The sequence below is a fragment of the Stegodyphus dumicola genome, chromosome 10 (assembly GCF_044657685.1).
Source record: "Stegodyphus dumicola isolate Sdum_Otavi_A_Nest chromosome 10, ASM4465768v1".
In the NCBI taxonomy this organism is placed as follows: Eukaryota; Metazoa; Arthropoda; class Arachnida; order Araneae; family Eresidae; genus Stegodyphus; species Stegodyphus dumicola.
Window position 1 is genome coordinate 129,854,603 of NC_140777.1, and position 14,027 is coordinate 129,868,629.

At 33.9% G+C, this 14,027-nt stretch overlaps 1 long non-coding RNA gene across 1 annotated transcript; it reads right to left on the reverse strand.

Annotated features, from left to right (window-relative positions):
* Positions 1-1,392: 1,392 nt before the first annotated feature.
* On the reverse strand, positions 1,393-13,799 carry LOC146995101 (uncharacterized). Its single transcript, XR_015043680.1, has 5 exons — positions 13,774-13,799; positions 12,039-12,107; positions 10,601-10,678; positions 10,298-10,363; positions 1,393-1,567 (listed from the first exon to the last, which is right to left on the reverse strand). It is a non-coding gene; the product is annotated as an uncharacterized LOC146995101 (long non-coding RNA).
* Between the last annotated feature and the right edge of the window lie 228 nt (positions 13,800-14,027).

The following is a 14,027-nucleotide window of genomic DNA, read 5'->3' on the forward strand; positions in this document are numbered from 1 at the left end:
GCACATAAAGCGAATAAAGAAAAACTTATGGAGTGCAATAGGGTTCTAATCCATAACATATTTAGTTAGTGATCGCCATCATTGGGAGCTATAAATATGCTATATTGACGGGAAGGAGAAAATTTTACTTCCTGAGTGAGCTAATTCAGAACTAGTCATTATTTCATCTGTCATCTTAAATTTAGGATGTCAAATTACGTGACTAACAAAAACCTAGTATTTATATGAAGCTTGATAAAAATCAAAGTTTTGAAGACGGTATATGTGATCATGTTCGGTTGATTACCATTATGATCAGCAAATAACAACAGCAATTTACTGATGTCTTTCTTATCTTTATATTCAGATGTAGTTTTCAGGGCAACTAGAGAAAATTTATTAATTACTTTTATTATTTTTGATACTTTATACGTACGAAGATACATACTTGTAGGGAGAGAGATATAAATATCATATTCGAACAAATAAAAACAAATCGTAACTTGAAGACCCTAGAGATACGGCTTCTGATTGCTTTTCAAATTTTTACCATATTAGTAACGATATAATCGAATAATCTTTCAAAGATTATTGTTTACCGATTTTAGGTAACAACTAGAAAACATTTTTTCGAACTTATCCTCAAACAAGTTTGCTATTGGTAATGAATACTGCTGTATCATGAATCAGGTACGGCGCTATGCATTTTGCTGACTTTGTACGCAATAAATTCTGTTGTCAAGTGCCCTTCCCACAAAATTCTAAAATTTTATTGCTTGATGCTTCGCTGAATTTTACAATTTTGCTGTACGTAAATTCTGCCGTACCGGCAGTGATCATGATTTCAAATTCCCCCTCCCCGAGATTTACTGTGTTATCTGAAAAACAGCTCACAAGTTGCTAAAAATAGCTATAAAACTGGTTCCACAGCTTTTAGCAACGGCCTCCCGTTGTGCGTTTGGAAACTCAGCTTTTGAAAGAAAAGGAAGGGGAATAATTTCTCTCTGACTACAGTATAGATGAGGTCCGTGACTTTGTTTGAGCTACTGCAGAATGTTCTGAAGTACACTTTTTTCTGTTTCGGCAACATTCATCTTGAGAATTCAACACTTGTTCATTAGCCCTTAGTAATTGACAGAAATGCTTTTAGAAAGTAGTGGGTTCATTGATACCAACAAAATGGTTGGTATCAATAAACTGGGGATACGTTAGTTTCAGTTGTTGGGTTCAAATGAACCTTTCAAATACTAAAAAAGTCCTTTTGCATAAAGAATTTCATCTGAGAATAATTTTCTACTTAAAAATGAGTTTTGCAGTACTTTTTAAATACTACTTGTATTTTTATTTTCGAAAATTTTCATAAATATTGTAATTAATTATTTCCAATTTTAATAACTCGCAGAAAAAACACAATTTTCAAGAAATTTTTTTATTATGGTTATTCAAACTTATACTAATATACAGCATCTTTTATATTCCTTATACATTTGACACTGCATGCTTCAACCTGCATGTAAGTTTCTCTTCCTTAGTAACTCCTGACCCAGAGACGTCTCAATGAAAGCCAAATCATGCACAAAATTTTCACCTGAAAAGAAAAAAAAAAGAAAATGATAAAATATTTTTAACACCATATTCTCGACCCCCCCCAAAAAAAAAAGAAATTGCAAGAAATACAAATTTCTAACAGAAAAATGCATTTTCAAGCAGCTGAAATTGTTTCACAAATTAATAATGCAGATAGCAAATGTAACATATGGCACTATTGCCACTCAGTGCAATCTCTGCATATCCTAAATTCTGCTGGCTGATGTCTTCGTAAGTTCTGAACATTTTTTTGCCTCTAAATTTTGCTGCTCAGTGCCCTCTGCTAAATTATAAAATTTTGACTACCACTGGTTGCACAGGCCCTGATCAAAGCAAAGAGGCAAGATGCTACCTGCTATTGATAAACTGCCTTATAAATACCACAAATCTAAATAAATATCAGTTTTATTTCCAAAACAGAATTATCTCACAGCTAAAGCATTGCCTTTGCAGAAAATCTTCTAAATGGAAATAGAATTGCATCCACATTACATGTGCAGAATCCCAATAATTCATTATAAACAGTTCCAAACCATAGTTAGGCTTAGAACTCACAACAGTATTCTTCTTGGAAGTCTTCCTAAGGAAATGGTAGTATATTCAGGGAACATGTGGGCAAAATCATGACAGTATATCACAAGCCTAATTCTTGACCATACATACTAGAAAGATCACAGAAATTCCTCACAGGAAGCTAGATTCATATAACAAAATTTCATGCAACATATGGCATATGGGAAAAAGCAAGGACATTATAATCACTAGCATAGTTTATACCCAAATGAGTTGCAGATGGTGCACTATGTGCTCACAGCTGATTATCACTAATGCAGATATATATTTACTAATATTTAGAAGATGATGAAGTATAGCAAAATATACAAAACATTAGTCCTTAAATCCAACACATTTTCTGATTTTCATACCATCTAGAATAATAGATTTGACGTTAGGTACAATATCAGAATTTTGGGTACATGAAATGTGAAATGGTTTTTTATTTTTAGTCACTGTTTCTAGTAATTTGTTCGAAAGTAACAAATAAGCTGGTTTCAGTCTGTCAATGAAATGTTAACTTGTCTGTCCTTAATTAAGACTCGGAAATATTTATCATATTTTTTCACCACAAAAAAATGGTCCCTCAATAAGCAAGTTCAAGTGCCTTTTTCACACGATCAGTTCTCACAAACACATGAGAACATGATCTCAAGTCTTTATGCATAAATATTTTATGTTTGTTAGCAGTTGATAAACTGGTGCTGATCCATAAAAGACAGTAAATTTGTTACAAATGGTTCAGGTTTAGTTTTAGTGGTAGGTAGTCGAAAAACTCACATGGTAACCTTATTTGCATAAAATATACCATTTGAGCTACAGAGTGATTAGTATCAGGACATATTGCAACTCTGAATCCTAGAAGGATTTCTGTCCATCTGATGTTGCTGTGAGCCTTTATTGCATTTTTTTAAGTTCTGAGAAACTGCTCAATTTTCCCACTGCAATGTGGGTGGTATGGAGTGGAACGTAAAACTTTAGCACCACATACTTTTGCAAGGCTCTTGAAAGGCTGCGACTCAAACTGTCTTCCTTGATCTGAGATTATGGAACTAGGCACAACAAATCTGCTAATCCAATGATTGTAAAATGCTTTGACAACCATTTCTCTTGTGATATCTGGTAAAGAAACTACTTCTCCCTAACAGGAAAAATGGTCAATAAATGTCAGATAATACGTCCTACCAGCAGATGGTGGTAATGGCCCAATCAGGTCAACTTGCACAATACTTAATCTAGCATGAGGTGCTTGGAACTCGGCTATTTTAGATTTTGTATGCCTGTTGACTTTGCTCCTTTGACAATTAACAGGACTTTAAGTCTATTCGTGAATTTCTTTCTTTATATTTGGAAAGATAAATTTTTCAGTCATCTCGTTGACAGTTGTCCTGATACCAGAGGAGCAAAATTATGAATTTGATGAAACATTTGTTGTCTAAATTGCTTTGAAATAAAAGGCCTGATACTGGTTGTTGAGCTGTCACATCTTAATGTTTTCCAAAATGCTAATGTAGATGATTTAAATTTCAGTGAAGCACTACCTGTCATTAAATGTTGCAATTCTTCATTATATTCTTGAGCATCTGCTACTGCTTCATAGCCAGTAACTGAGACTACTTCAACTGCAACTAAATTTTCTTTGGCATCAATATGCTGAATATCAGTTGAAAATTCCGATATATACTGAAGTTGGTGTTGTTGTCTGGGTTATGCCTTCCCATTCTTTTGCTTCTATGCATATGACAGTGGCTTGTGATCAGTAAGTATGATGAATTTGCGTCCTTCCGATACATGTTTAAAATGCTTGACAGAAAGATATATTCCTAAGAATTCTCTGTCATAGGTACTATAAACCTTCTGTGCATTATTTAATGTTTTAGAGTAGAACACAATAGGTTTTCAGTCTTGTTCTTGTTCTTCCAATTGCTGCAATACTGATCCTATAGGAAAGTCTGATGTATCTGCACACAAAGGGTAATCCATTGGGAAACACAAAAGGGCACCATTGACTAAATCAGATTTGCACTTCTCAAACTGGTGAATTCCTTCATCTGTGCAGGCCTACCAGCGGCAGAGCGGTAAAATCGCTGAACACTGGTAGTTCGGTCCGAGGTTTGAATCCCGCGAACGTACTGGCTGCATGGGCGTTTTCGTGGTTTTCCCCATGTGTAACGTGTATATGAGCCAGTTTCCCTTAGAAAGTCCTCCACGAAGGCATCCCTTCTCTTAGGCAGATAGCCCTAGTGTGCTTTGCCATAATTAAATACACTAAACACCTTCATCTGTGCATGGAACTTTACAATGATCTTTTTTTATCACCCTTTAACATTTCGTGTATGACTCCTTGAGTTTCTGCAGCATTTTTCAAAAAGCATCGATAAAATTTTATCATGCCCATAAATGAACAAAGCTCATGTATTGTCGGTAATTTACATTGCAGATTACTTCAACCTTTTCTGGCAGCGAACAGGAACCTTCTGTAGTTATGAGGTAACCCATAACTTATGTTTAATATGTAATACATAATGTAATATCCCACCACATTACCCATTTCCAATCCTCAGATGTCCAGTGTCTTTTCTCGACACCACTGAAAATGAAGTCTTGCATGTCGGCAGAACTGAGTGATTTTCTTACAGGCACCAAAACTATGCATTCCTATCCCTCTGCAATTCGCTGCGCATAGTTCTAGCTGAAATTTGTTGGGAAGAGCCTTGGTTGACGATTTGTGATAGTTGAATCCGTGTTCTGCCGTACAATTCATCGGAGATACCGCCGATCACTGTCTTTGAAAACTATGCTCGAACTGCAGTTACATTTTTTAGAGAAGGATTCGAAATCGATGCCCCCACTAAATGTGCACCAACAATAAGCCCCTTTTTCAAATGGTGAATGATCTGCCGCCTTTTTTCCCCATTTTACTTCATTCATCATGAAAAGCACTCTTACACCTTACTTATACTGGCATTTTAACCAAGTATAATCCACATCATAGAAAAAATTTGGATATTTCATCCCTAGCATGCATTCAGATGAAAATCTGAAAGGTTTCTTATTGATTGGCCAGTGTGTGTATTATTATATTATGCAACATGAGGCAGCATTAACATGTGGAGCTGGGAAGGCTTCTAATGATCACCTTTCTCTCTTGTGAGAGCAGGATGCACTGAAATTTGATGTCCTTATTTTTTAGAATGGTTATGAGTTTTGTAGACAAGTGGATCATCCACGTTCAAGATATAAGCAATCATCTTTCCACAATACTCAATTTTGTATGTCTTCTTCTCAAATATCATTGTATGGATGTCCTTCCAGCTGAATCAGGAGCAGTGACTTTGTGGAGGTTTTCCTTGGAGAAATGGACTTATATTGGAGTTACACATGATTCAAACCAAAATACTTCTTTACCGCAAGTATTTAAGTTCAGAGGTGTAACATGTTGTGCAGAAAATATTCTCAACAAGTTATCAGCTATGGATCAAAGCACACAAGAATACTTAGAAACAGAAGTGCATGAGGAAACATTCAAAAAAGAGATGACTTTAATTTTTTCCAATGTTAGTGCAGCACAGGTGATGCTATTTTAAAAAATTATTTATTGAATTATGACAGAGGTCATCAAACTTATTTTCTTTTTCACAGAAACTGTGACTTTATGGAAGTCTTCTTTGCATAAATGTAGTTTTACCAAAGTTACTGATGATTAAAACCAAAATATATGATTGCACGCATTATTTACACTGCAAAATATAACATGTGGTGCAGAAAATGTTCACAACAAGTTAGCAGCTATAAATGAAAGCACACAGGAATATTTAGAATGAGAAGTGGATGATGAAACATTCAGAAAAGAGATGCAATGGCAGTGCAGCACAGGAGATTCTAGCTTCAAGTATTGATTACAGAATTATGGCAGAATTGATCAGACGTATCTATTACTGAAAGCAGAGACTTTTTGAACATATTTTTTTTAGAGAAATGGGGTAATATTCTAATTAGGTATGGATTTAATCATAATGCTTTGTTGCAGGCATAGTTTTTATTCAGACGTAGAAAATGTTACGGTGTGCTGGCTTGGCTTGTTACTGATTACAAATCAAAAATAATTTTTGGTTTCCTGATTCTTTTCTCTCCTGCATTCTTTCTAGGAGATGAAATAATTTTATCTGCTTCTGAAATTTCAATTTCTCTTTTTTCTTGTGTTTGTTTTACAGAAGCAGTGGCCTGTTTTTGTTTCTCATTCTGTGCTCTAGCATCAACAATATACTTCGGTTCTCTAAGAGACATTTTTCTTGGTGCTCTTGGATCAACAAGCTCAGGAAGAATACAATTCACGTAAAATTTTTCGAGTTTTGGAACTAAACTGATCCAGAAAGTTTTGTCTTCGGGTATTCTTAATGTGATTGCATCTTCTCTGCACCATATATATAAATCACACCAATTCCTCTCTGTTATGGCTAACTGCCCTTGAATTTGAAAATAATATTTGTGGCTTTTCGGTAAATAAAGATTATTATCAGCATCCATCCGAAGACCAACAGAATTAGGCTTGCTGAAAAAGTCTGACAAGTCTGCTGAGAATCTGGCTGTATAAGGACATTTTATTTCAAGTAATCCATCTTCGTCTATCAATCCATCTGGCGAAGTACAAAGAAAGGGATATTTAGGATCAATAAAAAGGCCACAACGTCTGATGTTTTTTCCCATGTGCTTTTCCTTGTATTGATTTAAGGCTACTGCTTCGTTAGCCAAGCCATACTTTAATGCTTTAGTTGAAACGTTATCATTATATATGATACGTTTCACTAAAGCAGCACTGAGTGTTGTTGGACGCCTATCAGCAACATCTTTGAAAAAGGATGATGATATTCTTCTTGATCTTTCAGATGATGACTGTCCACGTGTTACGGCCTCAAGAGAATCTTTTTTTGGAACTTCAATTGATATAAAAAAATTTTTAGCTGCCAATTCATATGCTTCATCTGATAGGTCTGGTTTCTCAGGAAAATCACCATAAGAAATATCCCCACCTTGCTGAATATGTCCTGCTTTCCTCATATTTCTCTTTTTCTTCTCAGTGTCAAAAAGTCTACGTCTCTCAAGACGTTTTACATGGCGCTTATTTCTGGAAGCTAAGAATTTCAAAGTTGGAGTCCTGGGGCTACTTCCTGTTACAGCTTTTTGTGCATTTTTTTGCCACTGCTGTGCTGGATTTTGATAGGCCATGACAGCAATACTCGCACGCCTGTTCATGCCACCAGCTTTGGAAAAATCAACTCTTTTTCCACCAGATGTTTTACACAGTTTTACACAGTTGACTCATGAAGCTTTCAGCAGGATTATTTGCGGCATTCCAAATAAGAGTACTGCTACACGATATCAGTACTCTTCCCACTTCTGCTTCAATAGCTTGCAACATACCCGAGGAAAAAATTTCATTGTATGTGCTGTCCAACTCTGCACCTTTCTTTGCACAAAAAGCACTACAAGCATCATGCTTGCCAAATATATGATGTGGCCCATTTCTCAAGTCAGATACTAATGCATCAATAGCTTCTTGTGTGTGCTGATAATGGCTAGGTAAAGCATGAGCTTTTATAGCTACTCTAGCACCTCTGACTAACAGTGGCATTTTAATTTTCAGCAATTTACGGGCAGCAATTCCTTTAGCCCCTGGGAAGCGCGCAGTATTTTGCTGAAGTTTCTCAAGAGCTCTGCGATATCTTCGAACAGCATGGTTAGCACATTCTACTTTGATCACCCGTCCTCCATATGAAACGCTTTCTTTCACTTTGGCCATTGTGTTAGCATCTCCATCTCCAACAAGTCGAGTACAACGTATTTTGTGAACACACTGGAGATAATTCAGACCTTCCACAATGGCACTGCTTTCCATACCTGTAGAAGGCCCATTCCAATTTCGCCAACAAAGGTGCACTTTATTTGGCATCTTGCCATCTTCAATAGCACTGCATATAAGGCACACTTTGTTGCGAATTCCAACAAACAAAATTTTCTGGGTGACCATGCCTATAATAACAGATATGCCACTTGAAGCATTGTAACCATGCCCATAGCTTCTTTTACACCAACCTCCATCAACAATGACAGTTATACAGTGATAACCATCATTATCTTTATCATTGCGAAGTTCTGCCTGCCTTTTTTCCTCTTCTATAGCAGCACACATAGTTTCCTGTGCACATCCCTGTATTATTTTGCCAGTAGTTCGCTCACAAGAAGCAAAGGTTGAGTTGCTCATATACGGAATTTCCATGATGCTAAACTTTTCCTCCTCTTGTGAAAATCCACTGCCAGTAGATAACGCACCTAATACTGCAAGCTGATTTAGGCTGCTTTTCTCCATATCAGAACAAATTGTTGCCATTTCCCCACATAAAATTTTATCACATACATAGTTATATGTAGTGACAAGACCACGTTGAATCACTTTGTTAAAAATAAATGATCCTCCAAATTTACAATTTAGGGAATGTTGCTCTAATGTCCTAGCCTGCACTATTACAAAAGACATATTGCAAATTGTTCTGCCTGATGGTAATGGATTTGCCTTTCGTCGATCTTCCCTTTCGATAATTAAAGGTGAATCAGGACACAGAAATTCATCATTAAGGTTCTCCTGAAGAGGCTCAGACTCCAAGCTAAAATATATATATATACAATATATATACATATATATAAATATTACAAATTAGGTTTAAATTTGGCTTATTTGATGACAGCAAAGCACTTGATCTTCCTAAGAGGAGGAATGCTTTCATGGAGGACTTTCTAAGGGAAATGGCTCATATACACGGGGAAAACCATGAAAACGCCCATGCAGGCAGCCCATTCGCAATTAGGTTTAGGAAATTTAGGCAACAGATAGCAAATAAATTAACAATAATAATACACTGGATTACCAGTATATTACTACAAGAAGATGAGTCATCTTCACAACTGCTGCTTCCATGCTCGCAGTGTCATTTGCTTGTGCAATATTAGTCACTACTTTGTGTGCCGGAGGTTTCACATGAAGGGCCTCTACACCTGAGTATAAAATGTTCGTGTTCCAGTAAACACTGAATTCAGAGGGGCAAGAATAACTCTTTCATGGTGGATAACTCAGTTACCAAATGGCTTTCTAAGGCTCTATTCAAGCCGTTGTATAAATGTCATAATTCCCAACTAACAACGCTTTGTAGTCAGACCTTGCTATGTCACAAAAACTAGTTTGGGCATTAAGCTTGAAGTTTTCAACTTTGTGCCGACTTGATATAAGAGTCGGCCAATCAGAGCATATACATAAAACCTATTGAGAGAGAAAGCTGTAGACACATACATGCATGCACAAATTTAGCTTCTCTAATTGGCTATGGCTTAGACCCTCTCTCGCAGGTGTGAATGAAACTCCCACATTTTGTGCCTTATGATTATGTGTCTATGACATTTATACCATCATGTGAACGGAGCCTTAGGATGGCATACTAAGAAGATGCACTGTCTTGTGGGGATAAGCAATTTATACTCCTAAGCCTAAAAAAAAAACTTGGAAAAAAAAGATCACGACTTAAATTTGTTGTCTAATTGCTCTAATTTGAGGCACATTATGAGAGGAAAGCAAAGGTAGTAATCAGAATTATTTAAAAAATTTTATCCTTATATTTTTCTTAAAAATTCTGTAAAATAATAAAATTTGTGGTTTTCCTCAAATAAATATATATGGAAAAAATAACAGCCACATAATCACAGATTTCATTTTGTTATATTTTATTAACAAAATTTAAATTATTAAAATCTCTTTCATGAAGGGAACATAAAACATCATGAAAACAATGAAAAAGAAGCAATATTTAAAAAAGATAGTAGGCTTATTGATGAGGCTCCCATCAAAAGAATCAAACCCCAAAATATTTTCATTTGCTTCAGTGTCCCGACTGAAAATTTCACTGATTTCAATGAATATATTTTTAAAAAAATCTTTTATTTTCAAGTTCTTTCATGCAAAACGTCCAAATTTGGTACAAATCAAATTCATCCCCCTCTTTTTGATAGCTACAATATTATATTTAACAGTTTTAATAGCTATCAGTATGTAAACAACATAATGTAACACCATAAAAGAAAAACATAAATGATGACATTTTAATTTTGGCATAGAGAAATACATATTTACCCCAAAAGAGAGCTTGTATTTCTACCTTCTACGTCAGAGTCAATAACTGAAATGTCCAGATCAGAACTGAGAAGAAAAGAACCATAATTAGTTTAATTAAGATACAATAACACACCGACCAAGTATTAATTTGAGAGTCAAGCAACAAAAATCAGCATCATATTTTGAAATATTCACTATTTGAAAATATAACGCTGATTTTGGTTGCTTGACTTCTAAATTAATACATAATTAGTTAACCATAATTAAGTAACTGTAATATCATGCACAGCTAATATCTATTTTAAAAATAAACCAACTTACCTCAGGAAAGCCTGGTTTGTCTTAGGAACATTAGCTGTAACTTCTGGCGTAGAAAAGTCAAATTTTTCACTTCCGGACCTAAGAATGAAAGAAATAAACTGCTATAACATAATTAAAAAAAAAAAAAAAAAACATGAATAAATAAATAAATAACACATAACAAATTTAAGCATTAAGCTATGTATGACTACCACCCATCTCAGACAGTGCGACAGATATTGCTGTATACTGTTTCGCCATACCCTGTGTAGCTATTATATCATGCTGTATAACCACAGTTTAGAAAAATTACAAAATGTGTTATTTATATCTATCTAAAATGGTACATTACTACATGATTTGTAAGAATAAATTAGAGGGCTCTGCGAATGAAATTCCTTCCAATTAAAAAATGTAGGAATAAAGAAAATGCAGGAATTGCAAATGCAGAAATGAAAAAGGGGATTATATTTTTTGTACAGAATCCAGATGACATATTTTTCAACATTTTAGAAATTTCAATATTAATTTTAGGGGCATAAAATATTAGGCCCCTAAAAGCAGAATATAGTTTTTAAATGTTCAGATAATCTTCCTATGAGAAGAATTCCTTTGAGAAGTACACATCTGAACCACAATTAAAAAACATGTACAAGAACACAGCTGAGGACTTCTGTTTGCAGAAAGTCTGTCACATAACATATGAAAAGTTTCTTATTGGTAGATTTTTGATCAGACGGATATTTTAATGTTATACAGAGAAAGCATTCACTCCCTTTATACTGGAGATAATTCAATTTGGACAATGGCAAAAAGGCTAAGCAAGCCTGAGCATATTGGTCCCATTCTTGGCACTAGTTTGGTTTACGCTCAAAATACACAGCAGATATTTTCTAATTACCTGCATCCCAATATCAATTCAATTCAGCTTTTGGTGGAATTTAACATTTGTGACATATTTTTCAAAAACTACACTTCACAACATGCATACATGACAAATACACAGAACCATAAATAAACAAGCAATAATATATATTTATATATAAATTTTACTAAATGATCATAAAATGTTCCAACGCTAAAAGAAAGTTTTAACATCCAAGTAAATGACATAATAAAAAAAAGCAAGTTGAACAGCGAGCACATGAATAAATGTGCATACACCTGTTAAAATATACCATAGGTAACTGACAAAGCATTTCGTAGCAAACATATGACTATAAAATTTCCAATAATACATGTAATGATGGTGAATTCAATTTAGATCGCAAGAACATGCTCATACTTTTGAAAAGATTCAATTATTTCAGCAATTCCTTGTGAATTGGAATTTACCCTTTCAATATTTCCCAACAATTTAGTGTGAATGGAGGAATAAATTATTATAACAGAATTGAACAATTATTAGCATCCCCTCATACACACACATACAAAAAAAAAAAAAAAAAAAAAAACTTACTTTGTAAAAAAATCATCCGGGCAATGATTCTCCTTTGACACAGATGCAGTTGTATCAATAATTTCTGACCTTCAATAAAAAAAAATACGCATATTTTACTTCGGAATTAACTTACTACGAAATCATAAACACGGGGTAGTCGATATAAAGAATAAATTATTTCTCACCTTTCGAAAACATCCGCTTGTTCGGAATCTTCCACATCTCGGGAATTTAATTTCATATTTTTTTCTTGAGCTCGACGTTTACGCTGAATTCTGGATCTTTTATTAAAACCAGGATGTTTTTTCGGTCGTCCTTGATATTTTCGCATATTTTTTGCAAACTGACCACAGTACAAATAAATGTAAACAAAGCGAGTGCGGAATAGCAATGCAATAGGGTTGCCGTAAACGTCATTCTGCTGACAGCTGACAATGTTTAGTGAAAACTGTGTATAAAGGAATATATGAAACGCTTCTAAATATTATTTAGAAAAAAATATGATTTATAACTGATATCAAAATCAATTACTTCGTGAATTTTTGCAGAAATAAGATTACAATGTTAAATTTTAACTCGTAGCGCCATCTATTGATGGCTTTCCAAACTACACATTAAAATTACGTATTTCAAACTAATTTTTTTAAAATATAATATTTAAGTAAATTTCATTTCAAACCTGATTCTAACATTGTGATTCGAAAACTGACCTATTGCTTTATATTTCTGCCAAATTGCACGCAACATAGTTTCTTAATTAGCGATTCTGCGTGTATTGATTTCCAATTCACAATATATCTTTGTTAATTATTATGAACTGTGAAACTAAAACTACAGTTAATTGCAGATGAAAAAAACTATAAGATTTGTAAATTATTAAAACAAAAAAATATTTTTGTTTGATTTAAAAAGTAAATTAGAGAAATTAATATGCCTTCTTTCAAGATATCTTTTTCCAGTAGTTTAATGCGTAGGAGCACTAAATACTTTCATTTTACTGAAAAAATGTTCCTTCTGGTTATTTAATTAAAAAATAATCATGCAACGAAGCGAACCCGGATTTTAAAATTTAGTTATGATCGATATTCAAAATCATATGTTTCTAAAGCATTTAAAATGATACATAAAAATATTACATTTCCTTATTCCAAACAATTCGTCATTTAAATACAAAAAATCTGTACTTGAAACGTTTCAGTCAGTGAAAATAAATGTCAATGTAAAATATGTGCAGTTTTTATCATTGAAAATTAATTATATAAGGGAAATTTGATTAAGTTTTTATTTCATTAAATTTTATCTTTAATTAAAAATTTACAAGAAAAATTAGTCGCTTTAAAGTTGCTAGGCAAAGAATTCCGAGGACAAAGAATCGCCGCAAAATAGAATCTCACTCAGAAATATTAATTTTAATTTCGCTACAGATTTCTGGAGCGCATAAATTAAGATATTCTGAAAATTAAGAAACACCAAAAAAACATTAAAAATTGTCTTAAGAAGTTGGTCACTTTAAGTTTACAATAAGTAACTACGAAATTATCGAATAAAATGTATATGAAAGTTTAAGTAATACTTTTATAGTGCTAATAAGAAATGTCTAAATCTAAAAGTAAATGTAAGCAATCCAATTTAAAGCGACCACTCAAAATTCCGTATTTTTTTAATCTTGTGTGGATTGGTGAACTTGCTTAATGATTAAAACCTATGTTTATTGATCTTAAAAGCACTCTTCGTCTTAGGGAGAGATAGTCACCAAGAAGGTTCACTGAAAGTATACATTATTCTAAAAAACAAAAAAGAAAAACAAAACAAATCAAAAAACTGCGTGAAGATTTTCGTGTTTTTCCTGAAGTATAATGTGCATATGAACCTGTTCCTGACAATGTATTCCACAATGGAATCCCACCCCCCTTAAGCAGATAGCCGTAGTGTGCTTTGGCATAATCTAATAAATCCAAACCCTACTGAACTATTATGTAGCCGACTTTCGTCATAATTAACAAGTCA